This window comes from Vidua chalybeata, chromosome 7 (genome assembly GCF_026979565.1).
Source record: "Vidua chalybeata isolate OUT-0048 chromosome 7, bVidCha1 merged haplotype, whole genome shotgun sequence".
Lineage (NCBI taxonomy): Eukaryota > Metazoa > Chordata > Aves > Passeriformes > Viduidae > Vidua > Vidua chalybeata.
Window position 1 is genome coordinate 14,845,898 of NC_071536.1, and position 18,627 is coordinate 14,864,524.

The 18,627-nt window shown below is 36.4% G+C and overlaps 1 protein-coding gene across 1 annotated transcript in view; it reads left to right on the forward strand.

Annotated features, from left to right (window-relative positions):
• PDE1A (phosphodiesterase 1A) overlaps nucleotides 1-18,627 on the forward strand; it is a 145,399-nt gene that overhangs the window by 18,197 nt on the left and 108,575 nt on the right. The gene's annotated exons all lie outside the window — the stretch shown is intronic.

The window sequence follows — 18,627 nt, forward strand, 5'->3', positions numbered from 1 at the left end:
GACTTTCCCAGATGAACATCTGAGTAGGCGTAAATGTCATGATAAGCATGCTGCCTTCATGGATCACAGAAAGTTATTACCTCCTTTTTGCTGATTCTTATGTAACTATACTTCTGGCTGATAAAGTAGAATAAATAGTTTTTATTTTTCATAGTCAGCTATGTTAAATATATATATACAAGATCTGTCAAAATTCCTCTTACTGATTAGTGGTATTTTTTCCTTCCAAATCTGACTGATACTTTTTCCCATATTCTTACTTAGATGAACTTGAATGCTTTCAAGAATTTTGGTACACAAGGGTTATATACACCAATATCAATTCAAGTCATCAACACCAATTTGCCCTCAGAAACCATGGAGAAAGAAATTAATTGAGTAATTCCATTTACTTTAAAAAAAGTAAGAATAATCTTTAGAGGTAGCATGACTACATGCCCCTGATAAAAATGTATCTGAGGGTCTGGACTCATCCACGCTTTTGGAAAGCTATAATAAATTTAAAACCTAGTATTTATATTTGTTTTGGTATTTTCTTTTTCTGTGAGTGTTCCAAATTGGAATAGTGTCGGAACTATAATAAATAGCGGGAAAATTATATAAAATTATGGCATGAAATTGATACTTTAGACAAAACTGGCGATGCCCTTCAAAAGTAGAGGAATGCAATCTTCACAGTTAAGACCAGTATTGTTAATATAGAGTAGCACAGAAAGATATTTTGTAGCAAAAAAAAACCCAAAACCCAAACGAAAACCAGCATGATCAGTAAGCTCCTGTAAAAGCACACGTTATTATTAATTACAGTACAGCATGTGAAAAGATTTAGAGTTTCTTGGGCTCTGTCCTCTGGGCTGTTTAGGTTCCAGGCTGCTGCTGTAGCTGATAGGCTGCTCTGTTAGTGGTGCTTCTCCCTGTGAGTTCAAGTCTGACGTATGTGATGAAATGCAGAATACTGATAATCAGAAAAGAAAACCAAAACCCAGAGCTTAAATGCAAGATGTTTGAGGAATTTATATGTGAATATACAGGCTGCCAGTACTCATTTTATATAGCATTTGCTGCTACTCCAAGCAGACACTTTAAAATAAGTTCTTTATTGTAATTTTGTGTGGGGTTTTTGTGTCAGGGTCAGGAGCTTGAAATTTCTAATCTCTTGTTAGACCAATGCATGAAAAAAATCAAGCAATGCTGCCTGCTACTTTTAATCCTTTCAGAGAGCTTCTTTTCAGTGGCAGTTGCAGAACATGAATGTGAAAATGTTTAAACCAAATGTTCCCTAGGCATCTCTCAGTGTCCATGTGATCCCCAGTGCTTAAAGGCTTTCAGAAAATCATGGAAACAAAAGTATTTCTTATATCTTAATACTTTGTAAAAGGTAGCACTGATTTTGTCTATTAATGCAATTGAATTAAATAGAAAATGCTCCTTTGCTTCCATTTAACTGTTCTAAATCAAAGTTTCTAAACATTCTTTTGTTCTACCTCAGTGAAGAGCATAGTTGTGTGCAGGGCATAAGAAACTATGCTTGGGAGTGACTGATGGTTGTTGATGAAATCTCAGACAAAATAGAGAAACAAAGGTTGAACTTCTAGGAAGTAATCAAGATGTTTAAGTGCCTAGACCTGAGCTTTTGATGGACTTTAATGAGGCTTTTAATAAGGCTTTTGATACTCTTGCCTCAATATGTGGTGCTAATAAATTCCACCATTACATGATTCTGCTTGGATAATGGACACAACACTAATTATTTTACTGAAGTATCCATTTGTCACAAGAAACAAATGCAATCTGCTGTTGTCTTCTTACCCATTCTCTCCTCTTCTTAGGTCCATTTACATGTGTCTGTGTTTCTGCAGATCTTTCATCATAACTCATAGCTTAAAACTCCTCAGTGTTTTTGTTCAGCAGTTTTTTCCTAGTGTTTTATTTCAAGTTTTCTCCCCATACCAGTGTGGAAAGTTTAACAGTCTGGCAGTTTAAGCAGAGTCTCATTTTTCTGTGTGTCTGTTTTAACCCTTGGTCTGGAAAAAAAAAAAGCTGCAGCTTTTTGGGCATGTGCCAAAATAAAAAAGGAAGAGTGCCAAGTTCTTAGTTTTAAAATAAGACCAGCAAAAGTGTATGAAATGATTCATCACTTCCTGGCAAGTGTAATTATCACTGCAGTCACCAATCTCTATCTACTTGCATCCTTGAAAGAGGTGCTAAATGTTACTGTAAGTTCCAAAAGTAATTGTTTCAACTGAATCAACTAAAAAAAAAAAAAAAAAAAAAAAAAAAAAAAAAAAGAGCATCACAGGTATGTGCTGTAAACAGGAAATGATGCTGATCTCTGGGATTCTCAGAGCTGCCTTCCTTTAGATTGGCCTGCAAGAAATGTGTCACATTTCACAGCAGTGTAAAGATGGAATATGTTGAGTTTACAGTAGTGGCTATACCAAGGAAAGTATTTCAACTGGTTTAGCTATTGTTTGTCATTGTTGGAACCTGACTGCTCAAATTTGAAACCAGTTCCACATCTTATCTGGGCATTTATTCATTGCCTAGACTGGGACATTAGAGATACAATAATTATGTTTAGTATTCAGCTCATGTACTTTTTTTTTTTTTTACACAGTTTAAGCAAATCACGTGTAGCTTCACTCCTGTAGATGCTCCCTGGCCATTACCTATAACCAAAGAATCTTATTTTGACAAGGTATAGTTGTAATTTCTCTGTATTTTGAACCTCATAAAAATGACTCAAAGCATAATTGATTCTGCCTATAAGTAAATTGGGATGTGGGATGCATTCTCACCAGTCACTACCTAAAATCTAAAACAAAAATCAGACTTGGTAACATATCAGTGTACTCATTTCTCACATAACATATGTTGTGAGATCTCTGGGGTAGCAATGAGCTTTTTTGTTCTGTTTGTATAGCAACTACACAGATGGTCTTTATCTACCACTGGCAAATTTGGGTAGTATCACAGCAAACAAATGTTTAAAATACATTGTTTAAAAGTTTTGCAGTACATGAAAATTTTTTCCAAGTTGTTATGAATTATTTCTGTGTCAGTGAAAAGTTTTTGCCTTACAAATTAATGCTGTTATTTAGTTCTTCAGCATTTATTTTTTGCATGTCACTTAACCTCTGCACATAACCAGGGGATTGGTGCAGAGCTGCCTTTATTCTCCAGATCCTGTGGCATTCAGCTCTAGCTGAGGGTCTCTCCTGTGACCTTGTGTTGTCGTATGTTAGAATCAAAGCCTTCCCATCCTGAAATGCTACTAAAAATGGAGGAATCCAGTGGTGTGTAACAAAAGAAATATTGAGAGCAGCAGAAAGGGAGGAGGAAATTACTTCAGTGGAAGTAGTAAGGGAGGGAAAAGACCTAAAAATCTCCAGAAGTGATAGCTGTGGAATGGCCACAACTCACACTATCTAAATTCCTCCCATCACTTTGCCCAGCTGTTGGTTAGTTATGTTAGGACAAAACAGAATTTCAAATTCAGTTTCAGCTTTAGAATAACTGAATTTATTGGCTGTCCAGGAGGACTGTGTCAAAAAGTATGTACTTTTCAACACTTTTACACCAGGAGTATAAATGGATATTTTGTGTATTGCAATGTTCTATTTAGAATCTTGGATTTACCTTTTCATGGTATCAGAAAGTGCTGGAGATGGAAGTAGATTTCATTTCTCGATTTACATTAATTAGGTAGCTGGGAAGGGTGCCAAACACCTTCTATGCATCAACATATTCTTTAGAGTCCAGATTAGTTATCTTTGACTGTTTCAGGAAACCTGTATGAAGCTGACCTGGGAAATTCCAGTACTCTTTCTCCTTACTCTTCCCTCAGTCAAAGATGCCCGTGAAGAGTCCTTTAAGAAGCTGAATCAGGATACCCTGCTTTAGTTATGTGTTTGCAACTTAAGGGCAGTTATTCACAGAAACATTCTTGCATTGTAATGTTGCTTAACTTGAAAGATTGCATTGTGCTGATGAGAAAGGGTAAGTAGGTTTGCTGAACTCCAGATTGGACTGAAGATGCTTCTTCGTTAAAATGAAGATAATGTGTATGCAACAAATTACATGTATCCCTATGGTTTAGTCAGTCAGACTGGTCAAGTATAGTGGCCTTTTCCAAGGTTCTTTAGTGTTTCTCACTGTGTTTTGAAGGTTTATTTGCATTCCTGACTGACTGAGCAAGTGTCTGATATCGTCAATAGGGTTTGTCAGCAAGTTGGCAGAATGTTAGTTTTCCTTTCTTGGCACAGATAACATTAAGAAGTTTATCAGGGAATATTATGCAGACTCAAAATCTGTCAAAAGTATGAATGACAGTGTGACAGAAACCACCTGCACAGCTCATGATATTCTCGGATCAAAGTAGCAGCAGGAAATCACTGCAGTATTCCAAATAGTAAGTATGGTTTTGTAACAAGGCAAAAGTCTTGAGAGCAAGTAGATATTTACTTTTTGTCACTTTAAAGTAGCTCCTTCAAGCTTGTATGAAAGGACATGCTTGACTGTGTGGCAAGTGCTAGTAAAAAATAGTGAGTTACATAGCCACAAATTAACAAGATCTGTCTGAAACTAGAGCACCTGCTATATAACAGGGACAAAAAAAGATACTACTAGATTTGACTGCATAGGAAAGGGATTTTAGAAGAAGCTGTTGCTACTGAGAAAGAATACCTAGTGTTTGCAAGCACTTTAAGTCCATAAAGTAAAACAGCTTTTGAAGGGAAGAAATTTCACCAGCTTTCAGTACTAGAACTTAGACTGTCTGAGTTGAAAGTGACCTGTCCAAGATCATGTCCATGGACTCATGAAAAGCTCAGGGCTCTTAGATTCCAGCCCAGACTCTTATCTGTCAGTCCATGCTGTTTACATTTGTATAAAAAGGAAAAATAACCAGGTTATTTTTGCCATTAATCTACTTTAAATGCCACTTATATCACTTAACAAAGGACGTTCTGTGAAGTTGATCACTTCACCATTGCTTCCACCATCAATAGGGCATAAGTGTGCGAGGCTTTATATAGTATTAGCAATAACAAGCTAAATTTCTCTAAGTTAGAATTGAAACTGCCTAGTATGCATTCAGATGTCTGTCCAATGTCACACTTTAGATTAATGTGAGAAAAATTGTGAAGATAATTTATTTACCACTCATGATGCATGTAAGTTACCAAGGTGGCTTTGTAGTTGGGAAATACCCAGTTTATATTTAAATTTTAGTTGTCAACATCACTTTAGATAGAGTCTAAGGAAGGATCATTCCTTAAAATAGTTGCCAATAGAAGGATATTTTCCTGCAAATTTCAAGATGTGATTTTGATACTAGTTGGTTGAAATTAGAGTGCAAAGATGATCTGTTTGCTGTGTGGTGGCTTTGCCTTTCAGACATAGTTTTTCCACAGCTGTGGTCACTGTGAATGAATACAGTGACTTCATCACCTTTTGTTCTCTGATTCCTTGAGAAACATATCCATATAATTGGTTTTAGGGCTCAGAGCAACTTTCTAAGAATCATACACTGGCTGTAAAGTACATTTGGCAAAGAATTATCGAAGGTTTTTTTGTCAGAATAGAAAGGTGTTTCCATGGCTCTGAAGACCTCTGACATGGGTGCATTTTTGTTCTTTAATTTGCAATAATATTAACTTATAGCAAGACCTGTAAATACAGTGAGAGACAAATTAGAATTCAAATTATCCTGAAATGCAATGAAATTACCATCCCTTTGCCATGTTTATGTGGCAGTAATCAGCTGTACAAATATATGATGGGGTTAAACTAGCTGCACTGCAATACCATGGAAAAGGATCTGGGAGGCAATCACAAACTTGAACAATAGTAAAGTGTCCTGCTGTTATGAAAACAAGTAAAATATCATGCTGGGAGATATAATCTCTGCTAGCGCTTGTGAAAACTGACACAGTCATCTCACTTCTGCTGTTCATGCATCTCTTTCCAAACAGTGATCATTGTCTTGGCTTGTATTATTTCTCTTGGTTGCAAAACACTATTTATGTATCCCATTTTGAGCTCCACATGTCCAGCAAAGTGCTGTTCTTGAGAGGCTTTGTACTCTTTTTCGTCTTTACAATATCAACCTGAAATGCAAAGTGTTCTTTACTTGCAAAGCAAACTTCTGAAGAGCAAATGCAGTATTTCAGCCATATCATTCTGAGATATTTGTCCCAGATCATCACAGTATTTTGTTTAGTTTTTGTTTTTGTGTGGTTTTTTTTTGTTTTGTTTTGTTTTGTTTTGTTTTGTTTTGTTTTCAGGGAACCAGACTGCATGTTTGTGTTAATGAGTGATTGGGTCTTCCCCTTTTTTATTATTTTCAAGAATAGGTGTTTGCATTTTTAAAATTTCCAGTTTTAGATGGAGTGCAATTTTCTTCAGCATCTGCAAATACAGTTTCATAGTGTCATTATTTGATCTAACAGGAACATGCTGAGATGTGAAGTGTATCAGAGCCAGTTATTCTAAGAACTAAACTTACTTTCTGACTTATTTCCTCACGGCTGGCAGCCATTGCTGGAAGAGACTAATGAAGCATTTTTTAAATCTGCAATTATTCCTGGTGTCTCCAAAAAGCTTCAGGTCTCTGTGAGTTTTCAGTGGCTCCCTTCTTGCAGTCACGTTTCTTGCATTTGATACCCTGAGTCACTTGGAAGCCCAATTCATCATTATCCTGATCACTATTCCTCCATGGCTATGTAACATGAGCTTCTGCATGGCACAGTCACTGAATGTCCTGTGAACCTCTCCCTGAAGATATGGTTCCCCAAACCAGAAAAATCCAAATCACAAAAACTATGATTTCCACAGGGGATACAACAGACAGATATCATCAGAAATAGAAAGCAACATGGTTTTATATAGAGATGCTACTGGCATTTCCTTGGTCATCCCTGTGTTTTCTTTTCTAAACATGGTCACACCAAACAGCCTTAGCAGAATTGACCTGAGTAGCCCATGACATTTTCCTTAGGCTACATGATTTTGTGAAATATTTTTCTTAACCTTGGTTTATGAGCTGGTCTGTATAATAACACTAAAAGAATTATTTCCTAAAGGTTGAAGAGTGTAATGGAAGAATTCATATAACTAATCTGGATAAAGAGATAATTAAATTGCATTGATCCAAGTGAAAAAAAAATGTAGATGTACTTGAAATTTTACTGACAAATATCCTGTGCACACAGATGCTCAGCTGTGTAGAATCAGAATAAAAGCCAAACTCATAAGTGCCTCATGCTTTAAGAAAGGCTGCTAAATGGACAATTATATTTTAGCACCTGTCATACAGTCATTATTTATAACAAGCTCATTTCATTTTACATGCTATTTAAGTGCTCACCATTGTTAAATACTTTCTTGTTTATATGTATCTTTAGGGTAAAGTTGCCTCACTGAACCAAACCAGAATCATTCTATATAATTTAATTTAAAGTCTTTAACGTACTATAGTAGCCTTGCAATAAATATTGTGGGTTACTTCAAATAAAACTGAGGAACGAGAGCATTTGTATCAATCCGAACACAGGAATTAATGGCACACAAGACGTTCAAGCAATGAGCACCAAGAAATTGAAAAGCAGTATCAGGGAAAAGTCAAAACAGTCTGCACTGTTTGCAGTGAGGCACAGGGTGCTGGCAGGGGAGCATTGGCCACTACAGGGTTGCTTTGACCTGTGCCTGGTTATCTCAGTCTAAGGCTTGCAGAAGATCCTGTGCTAAGGGCCCTGCTCAGGGCTCTTCTCTAACATTTGGGTTTCTGAGCTGTGCTAGTGCTGCCATCAGGCTCTATGGAGAGATGTTTGGTGTATCATGGCTGATATTGCTGTTACTTAAAAGGGTGTAATTCCCCACTTGGAAAATTGAAGTACACTTTGATAATATATCTGGAAAAATATCTGACAGGTAATACCCAAATTCAGGGCTCTTGGGCATGCAAAGTTTTAAAATTCAGTGGAAAGTGTGTTTTCCCATAACTTCAAGAGCCCCAAAACCTGTTTCTTTAAAGAAATAGAAATAGTTTCTTCCTAAGTCTATCTCAAAGTGAACATTTTATTTTCTACTGCAGTTGTCCTGATTCGTTAAGACCTATCAAAACTTGATAGGTCTGTTTGTTGGGAGTGTGATTTACCCATAAAACAAATTTAATAAATATTGCTCCATCTGCTCCTTGAGGATCACACTGACAGTGAGTTAGTCATAGTGAATGCTACTGACATCAGTGGGACCAGTGTTAACAACAGCTTCTCTCCATAGTGAATGAAAGATGATCTGTTTTTCAAAATGTTCAAGATGAGACTTTTGCAATTCATGGTGGGAAATACTGAAGTAATTAAATTTGTTTAACTGTGTTGATTATCCTTAATGAATTACAATTATAACTCCAGGCCGTGCTACAGGCTGGGAGTAGAGTGGCTGGAAATCTGCCCAGCAGAAAAGGACCTGGGGATGCTGGTTGACAGCAGATGAACATGAGCCAGTGTGTGCCCAGTGGCTGCCCAGGTGAGTGCCATCCTGGCATGCATCAGGAATACTGTGGGCAGTAGGACCAGGGCAGTGATTGTCCCCCTGTAACCAGCACTGGTGATGCCACATCTTGAGTCCTGAGTTCAGTTTTGGGCCCCTTGCTACAAGGAAGACATTGAGGTGTGGGAGCCAGTCCAGAGAAGGGCAACAGAGCTGGTGAAGGGTCTGGAAACCGTCTGGTGAAGAACAGCTGAGGGAGGTGGGGCTGTTTAGCCAGGGCAAAAGGAGGGTCAGGTGAGACTCTATCACTCTCTACAATTGCTTGAAACGTGGTGGGGTGGTGAGGTGGGTTTTGGTCTCTTCTCCCAAGTAACAAGCCTAGTACTTGATGAAATGGCCTCAAGCTGTGTCAGAGGTGGTTTAGATTGAATATTGGGAAAAGTTTCTTCACTGAAAGGGTTATCAAGCTTTGGAATAGGCTGCCCAGGTAAGTGGTGGAATCACCATCCCTGGAGGAATTTAAAAGACATGAAGATGCAGTGTTTACTGGCATTGTTTAATGCTGGACTTGGCAGTGTTAAGTTTACAGGTGGAGTCAATGACCTTAAAGGTCTTTTCCCACCTAAACTGTTCTATGATGATTCCATGAATTGATGGTGTTACTTGTGCTCAGCTGCAGCCATTGTGACTGGCTGGGGCTATTTACATCACCAGTATGTCTTATATTGCTTTTTCTATATGCGTAAGTTTGCTTCTTTTACCAAGTGGTCTGTTCTGAATATTCAAGAGCACAGAGCGGTGGAAAAAATAAGAGTCTGATAATAGCAGAGCTGCTAAAGCTTGACATTCCCTAAGGCACCCTACTGGGCTTCAGAGAAAACATCAATTTGTGATACACATGGTAGCATCTGTTGCACACTGTTTGACTGGAGAGAATGTTGTTATCTTGGACAAAATGATCCCAGTTCTACTGTGTCTTGTCAGGATAGAGGCAGAAAACTTTAATCAATGTATGGATCTCCCTGCTTATTCAAAAATTCTGCAACACGATAATTAAAAATCTGCTGCTTGGCAATTTATATAATTAATTTAAAATTAGTCTCATTGTACTTTACTGCTTGACAATAATCTGCATAACAAAGGAGACTTACTATGCTTATGGCAGTGGTATTCAAAAGCTGTTGAGAATATGTATTTTATATTAACAGGAAAATATTAAATATTAGGGGAGAGCTGATTTTATTACTTACAAAAGTTAATTACTATGGTCAAAAATTTGATAGGTAGAAGAAAGTAAACAAATACTGATGTGAAATATACTTGCAAAAGAAGAAATTAATGTCAAAATGACCACTGTATTACACAGTGCAATGGCAACTTTTTATTTTGTCATGAGATTTGGTAAAAGTAAATAATGGAAGTGCACAATATTTCAGTGTGCTTACAGGGGAACCTTGAAGCTCCTGGGACACAACAAAAGAATCTTGCACCTTAGCATTAATGATATTAATCTGAATTGTGGTTCAGTGTTTTAGTTGAAATTCCTGCTTGATGGTATATGATTGTAGTCAGAAGGTACCCACATAACATAGCCCAGAATCAGAACAAATAAAACAAATTAGCATGTTTTTTGATAGGTTTCAGAGAAAAAAATTGAGATGGAGTGTGAAGCAAAACAGTTTATTTTTCCATTAGGGAATGAGAGGAACTGAATGATAAAATTCTAGAAAGAGTTACGAAATTGACACCTTTTGGAAGGACAAAAAATACAACCTGTTATCTGTCTTCAGATAACATAAAACGTTATATAGCAGTCATTTTTAATCTACATCTTATTAAAAGTTATTTTTCAGCTGTTACCAAGATGTGATTAGACACTGGAAACCTTTTTCTTACTGAATATTGTGGTTCAGCTTGCCATTCAGGAGTAACTCACAAGAAGTTTAATTGTTCTACAAAAGACATCATTGCACAGATTATATTTAAAAATCTGTTCTTTGTTGCTTTTAGTTCAATTTTAAGATTTAGTATGAAAAATTGTAACTCATTATTTGGTCTAGGTAGACACTGACGATACATAAGGAGTTTAACAATGCCCTGGTGAGTACCTTGTCTTTTTAGTAGATAATCACAACAGCTCATTCTCTGGGGCTGGGAGCATAGCCCATTGCATGTACACCAAATTAATATGGAAAATAATTGCATTGGTAATGAAGTCAGCTACATTGTACCCACATTCAAACATCTCGGAGAATTTAAGTAGCAAAATTAGTCTGCCTCAGCCTTGAGTTCAGACAGAGTAGGGTATAAAATGAATGCATATTCAAGTTTTGATTAGGCTTGTAGCTCTAGTACAGTTTTGAGATTAATTTTTCTGAAATGGGATTTTAAATGTATGAATAAAATATGTATTTCTATGAAGAGGGGAAAGTGAAAAAAATCTAGGTAGACTGTAGGAAATTATGACTCATTTCTTGTTTATAAACTGTAATGTTTGGTGTGTTTCACATTCTCTCAGGTTCTTTTTGTTTTATATTTTTGACTAACTTTTGACCCTTGATGAAAACTGTGAGCATTGAACTACTTTTAAGCACCATTTTTATTTTTAAAATTTGTTGACTAAATAAGTGATATACTGACAAATTCACTGTAGATTATCTGACTGTCAAAATTTCTCCTAAGGAGTCCTGAACATAAACACACTAGGGAACCCTTCTTGCAGATCATTACCAGTTCATATGAAATAGTTTCAGAGTTTTCTCATGCCTACACTACAATTAGCAGCAGAGCCTTGTTTTACATAATTTGGTCATCCTAAGAATTAAATTTATGGGGTAGGGAGAGAGAAAACTATTTGATATATACAATTCTACATTTCTCCTTTGCTTGTTGCTTTTGTTCTCTGGAAATGCTGTTGCCAAATAACAGACTGAGTTTTCTTCTTAGTCTCCAAAAAGTTTTGCTAGAAAAGATAAACATCCTGCTAATCTTCTCTCATGAGTACACATCTACTTGGCATGTTTGGAAGAATATCATCACAGTGAATAGACTTGGGAAGAAGTGTGTGGGGTGCTGGGGGGATGGTGAGCTGGGGAGGAAAATAATATAGGTGATAAAGTAAAAGGAGAATAAAAAATTGTGCGTGTCTTTCTCTCTTAGGAAGACAGTACTGTGTATTGCAAAGGCCATAATAGAATCTAGATAGAAAGAAAAAAATAGATCATTACTGTATGCATTGAATTTTGTGACTATCTTTGTAATAGAAAGATAAGAATGATCAAGATGTTATTGTCTTAGAATAATAGATTTCTGAGTCATGTATGAGATGTTTTTTGTCTATGGCCATGTTAGATATCTGAGGATAGAGCTGAACTCAGAATTTCATTTATCACTATTTGTAAGACTTAAAAATTATGAATGTCAGATTTCAAGACATCTATGGGGAAACTGTTATTTAAAAGCAATTTTTCACAATCCAAATGCAAAGAGAAATAGTTTTATAAAATGATTTGTAATCACCTGTAGTGTTTTTGCTGTGTTATCTTTTTTGTACCTACCCAATGGTGATGGGAGCAAAGAACAATTAGCTGATAGAAGAGATACTGCAACAAATCCCAGATACTGCTAATCCCCTAGGAAAGTGCAAGGGTTTATACTTGCAGATAGTTTCTGTGTCAGTCAAACTGGATGCCAGTAATCTGATAATGAAAACCAAAAAATCTCAATAAATGTACATAGACCAGGGTGTTTTAACCAATTTAGCTGAAGTAAGTTTCAGAAAACTTTGAAATATGTAATCTTTGAGACCATGATGAAAGATAGAGCAAAATATTTTCAAAACCTAAAATTAAAAAAAAAAATTAGGTTTTCAAACTCTGCCACCTACACAGATTTGAATGTGACTTACAAAGAAAAAACTGTATAGTGAGTGAAGAGGTAGCTAATGATAGATTCTTGCCTCTTTGTTCCAGACATTCAGATGAGAACTGTTGTATATAGAGAAAATTGATGCAGTCTATTATATATCTTCTAATTCCTTTTAGAATAGCCTCTTCCTATTAAGTGCCCATATATTTTCCATGAGGAACCACAATTTAGCAGAAATTCTTTTGGTCATGATTTTGACATTATCCAATAGCCATGCTTAACATATGATACAGTTAGTCATGTTTTCCTTTCTGGACAATCTTGGATTTCTAAACTTTTTTTTTCAATCTTTAAGTATTGTAGCAAACAGTTATCCTGACATATATTTTAATAATTACCTTTAAAGTGTTTAGCAATTATCTTTTTGCTTGATTTTGTGCAGCCCATCTGTACTAAGTTATGAGGATTTAATTACCCTTTTTCACCCTAAAGAGCAACAGTATGCTTAGTCAGAGGTTGCTCAGTTGTTGGTGTATAGTTGCTATTATATGTATACATTTAGAAAACATATAGCACATCAATTACAATGTTTTCTGATATAGACTGAAATTCCATCAACTGTGGCCAATAATAATATTGCACTGGCTCAAAACCAAAGAATGCCATGTTTTGACTTGTGTATCTCAGTGCTAGTTTAGCATCATATATCCCAAAGGAATTTCTTCTCATTTCCCTTCCCTTGCTGTCCTTCTCATCCCCCGCTTTCCTTTAACTGGAGATGCAGAGTATAAAGTCCTAATAGGTAGAATCCAGTTAAAAACTGCTGTGATACTGGTCAGATTCTTCAGAAGAGTTTTATTAATCAGAAAAATAAATGTTCCCATAAGGCTTTTTTTTTTTTTGTTATATCTACTTATTTGCTTGAGTTTTACTAGGACTTTTACGACGCAGTAAAATATAAAAGCACAAGTAAAGCACTGGGAAGCTTCTTAAGCCAAGTTCCTGTGTTCCAGTCTGAGCAGGAAAGTCTTAGCAGGGAAATGAATCTCCTGCATGACGGCATTGACGTAAGTCTCTGCTCAGTTTGTGTGTGCATATAAACAGGGAAAGTAAGAGAGACTAAGACTATTTTATTTTAGAATTTCATTTACAATTCATTTTACTTAGGAAAGGTAAAAAGGGAAAGCAGAACTTAAAGGCCTACACAACTCTTTTTCACAGAGCTTTAGCGCGCATACTACAATAGATCCAGTGACATTTGCAAATTCTTCTATCTGCATTCTGAATGAGTCACAATTCTCTTTAGTTCTGTCTGGTTTCTCAAGCTTGGAGAAGTCATTAGGTGAAGTTTTAGAGTGGGTTTTGCTGACGTCGACGTGAGGAAACCAATTGAGACTGTCCTACACTGCTCAGAGTGCAGTGAGATTAATGCAAACCTAGTAGAACAGTTGGGTGAAAAACCACTCAGTCTGATCTCTAACAGGATGAATTGTGCCAAGGAATATGAAGAATGGGGGTAACTATAATTAAGCTCCTAAACCATTACACAAACACAGTTCTAGTAGGTAGTATTATTTATCAAGCATGATATGCTTGTGATAAAACTACCTTTTGCATGGCAGGCGATCACAGCATCTCCTTAAGCAATTAACCTGTTTCTGGGGACATCAGATACCTGGACAATTTTATTAGCTCGCTATGCACAGATTTGGAGACCGTCCATGGAGATTGGAAGCTGGTAAAAGGCATGCTGAGAGGCTTATCCCACTTTTTAGAAGGGAAGGGAAGGTTCTGGAAGCTATTCTGTCTTGTAAAGAGCCTTGGAATACCTTCTTGCTGAACTGACACTGATGGTAGAGATAGATTTCACATAATCCCCTCTGGTTTCTTATGCACCAAGTTTGAATCTTTAGTCTGTACACAGACTTTATTGAGTGAATTTATTCCAACAAACTTAGAAATATGTGAATAAAAATCCTGTTAGAGATTGGTTGAACAAGATATGTTGCCTTTTTACTATAAAAAGTTTTCTCTTCAGGCTTTACTTAGTCATTTAATTACATTACAAGTTTCCTAACCAGTAATCTGGTGCAAGGTACTGTATGAAAAGTAAGATAGCATTCTTTTCATAAGTTCTGCTCTAGATTTTTATGTTTCAAACCTGTAAGAAGAGAAACATGTAGAAATATGCTGTCTTTTTTTTTGAACCACTTCATTAGTGCAGAAAATGGATGTATAAAACTTAGCTCTCCACTTGTTCTCTTGTTGCTTGTGAACAATATGGGAAACATCTGACCCCATACTTAAGGAAGCAAAACAGAAATGGTGTTTAATGGATTAAGGCTTTAAGTGTCACTCTTTGTTGCCAGAATTAAGGACCAAAGTTCAAAATTTGGATTAAGTGGCAAACAGGTGAAAGATTGAAAAGTCCAAGTGCTACAGCTAACTGATAAATGGTTTAATGCACACTAAAATCCCAAAATAATTAGCAGGTTCAGTTAGAAGCTGATAATAGCAGTTGGTTACCAAAGAATTTTAGAACTATGAGGTTGGATGATGTATTTAGAGATTATTTGATCTATATTGTCATCCAAGTCAAGGCTAATAATTTCTGACACATGCTTATATAGCCTTGTAAAAATCCATGCTTAGAAAGCTACTCATGTTTCCAAGAACAGATTCCCTTAGCAATTAATGTCCTTATTACTTCCTTTAAAAAGTATTTTTTTCACCGCTGAATCTTTATTACTACAACTTACAACCCCATGACATATTTTGTTATTTCTTGACCACAGGGGTAGGGAAAATAGTCTGTTTTCATAAATTACACAGCTATATTTATGTTCTGAAATATTTTTAATTAGGTTTTCTTTTCCTTTCCTTAGGCTATGTTGTGTGACCTTCTGTCTTTACTCATGAGATGTTTTCTAAATTTCTCGTTTGTCAAGGTTTAGTCCTGTATGTGTCTGCTGAACTGTGTTGCCTCAAAGCAAGAAATAATGCTTCAGGTGAGCCTTGGGAGCACAGAGAGTGGCAGGTTGCTCTTCTGGACAGTACTCCCAGAATCATGCTTGTTTTTGCCTAAGACTGTGATTGTTTAGTGTATCATTCTCTGCTGCTTCCAAGGCATTTTCTGAAGAAATGCTGCTGAGCCAATGGCCCCTTGTCCTGCAGATTATTAATGTGTGTATGTAGAGATTGGTATTTTTTATATCCTCTTTTTTTTTTTTTTTTTTTTTTTTTTTTTTTTTTTTTTTTTTTTCTCTGAACATTTCTGCAGTTTGCCAAGGACATTCAGAAAATATTACTGGCTTAATATAATTTTGGAATATCTCCTTTCTCCATCCAAACCATTGAAGAAAATATTGAATAGTGCTGGCCTTGAGACAGCAAGCTGCTTAGATAGATTATCTTTCTATTTTGACTTTACAGAACAGTTTGCCAGTTATTTTTCTCCCTGATATTCCAGCAATTTTATGAAGGTAATTTCTTTTTCATCTATGTGGTTGATCATGCCTTCATAATTTCTTTGTCTCCCCTTTCTGTTGATTCTCCCACCTATGTGTCTTTCTACAAAAGAAGAGGCCTTAGCCCCAACCAGCAATGTTTACACATATCTTCATAGCTAGAAGGCATTTTCGCTAGAAAATAGAAAGCATCAAGTGCCTGACACATACAGATTGCTGATTCTTAATTTTACCATTTTAATTGCTCACAGCTTTGAAATCAAAGCAGGAGAAATAATTGCATTTCTAGACTTCTGGCAAACAGCTACAGATCAATAAGAAATATGTGGCATTATAACAGGCCCTGAGACATAGTATTAAATATCAAATTACTTAACTATCACTGTAGATATTGAAGTTCGGAAAGCTCAGGGTCTGTGAGTGATAAAGTATTACAAGATTTTGGTCCAGAAAGTCTTTGTTCACATTGACATAAGCATGGGACATGAAATACAATAACTTGTATCACGTAGAGCAGTGGTCACTGGTTGTGATGGGCAAACAATAACAACAATAATTGGAAAATAAATTGAGAAAAAATAATTTAGATGTTTTCTACTTGATGTTTAATTTTGATGTTTTCCAGTGTTGGAAAATTAAATAAGATACCTCTACAGCATAATTTAAATAGATTTTTACCATTCTAATTAATCCTAAAAAGATTAGCTTGAAGTAAGAAATAAGATGGAGCTTCTCTAAAGAGGACATTTTAAAATTAGAATAATGCTTTCAAGGAACAGCTCATTATAATTACACTTCCTCATTATGGTTAAAGTGCACCTCTTCAGTGCATTCCATATAGCAGGTCCAGCATAGCCTACAATTTGGAGTACATATAGCCTACAGATTGGAGTAATATTACTCCAATATGCTCCAATTCTGCTATCTGCAAAGAGTGGTGAAATTTATACATGTTATTTTTCCAGGGGGAATCAGGCTTCAGGCCTGAGTCTAGTTACTCTACCACATGTTTCTGAAATGCCCTCTGTCAAAGCGCTTGTGTGAATACTTATTTAACATGTAGAAATGATTTCTGAATATTATAAACAAGTCAGTGGGTAGTTGCTGTGTTGAATGAAAAAAATGGTCAAAAATGGCTCTTTGCAAGATGAAAACCAGTGCAATTAAAGTGAAGTTACATTACCATTTCCTATTAATAGTACTTTTTTTTCAAACCATTCTTGAATGAAAGTCCCATGAACAATAATGTACATAGAAGTTGGCCCAGAAAAATTTACTTTTAAGATGTTTGCTACTTTCAGGACCAATAAAACTGCTAGATAAAAGGTTTGGGAGTTCAGTGGAAACATATTTGGTACAACTTTCATTGAGAATTTGGAGAATTTTTTTTCTTTTCTTGTAACTTTTTGGATTTTTATTCTGAGCTACAGAAAATCCCTCTAAATAACAGAAGTATAGCAATATATGCACATAATGTGAAACAGAAAGAAAAGTGAGATTTCTTTGTGATCTTTAGCTTTGTGAATGAGCACACTTCAAAAAGTAGCAAATTATTTTGAAATGCTGAAACCCAGAGCAGGAAAACTGTATGAAGGAAATAGTAAATCTTGGCAGACAAGAATGAATGAGATGATGATTAGATGAAGGTCTTTAAAAATATGACAACACTCTGAATGCTGCATATCGTTGAATAAAGATCTTCAGATCCTTCAAGGTCTTGCAGTCTGACACAGGTGATTGTTTTCCTGGTGAAGATGTATTTCTCTCTACTTTTCAGAAAAATAGAAATAGTGGGGGAGGTGAAATGAACTACACAAAACTGCTGATGACAGTCTGATAATTTTTTGTTTAGATAGTTGCTCCATGGCTGTGTCAAGAAAATATGGTTTTATACAGTGTGGGCATCACTTACTGTGTCCTTTCAGGCTAACAAAACTTGACACCATGACTCTGTTTTAAAAGCAATATATTTTACCTCTAGGAAGCAACTATACTTTTTTCAATAAAACCCACCTAACTCTTGGGTTTTCCTTTGTGAAAATACATATTAATAGAATATGTGTTATCTCTCTGCTATATAGAGTTATTTCATGAAAATATTGTTAATTGAATAATAATTTCAGCATAAAATAATGGGACCTTTCATGGTCATATACAGCCTAAGGCACATCTTAGTTCCTTATCTAGCCTCAAACTTTGATATTGTCAGTGTTATGCACTTAACTGGGTAAATCTGCCCCTCTTCTCCTCTCTCCCCAACCACAAATGCAATTGCAGAAGAATCCCAACCATCCTGATCCTACTTGGCCCGTGTCAGGAGCTCCACCTCGCACACACCGAGGGCTTTGCAGGAATGGAGCCGCAAGGGAGCTCCAGTGCTGGATGCAGGGCAGAACCTGTGGCAGGACCTTCCCTCCCTCGGCAGGAAGGGGGCACACGGTTCCAGGGTGTGCAGCTGCACACGTGGTGCTGCCTGGCTGCTGGTTTGCTGCTCCTCTGGCTGGGTTCCATGTTTCCCAGCAAGACCTGTGCCAGCACAGGTTTGTTATGAGCCCTCTGACGTGCGTGGGTAATTGTGTCTCACCTGAAGCCCTCATGACTTCAGTTCACTGAGAACCACGGTCAGCCGCTTCTGCTTTATGGCTTTGTTTACAGCCTGTGCTTGCTGCGGTTGAATTCTTCCTGATTTATGTCAGCGTGATGTCAGAGCAAGATTTTCAGTTTGGATCTATGTTGAAATCTTATCTTGCAAACAGTAACGCTTTGCTACTGACTCTATCTGAACTTGGTCATTTTGTTT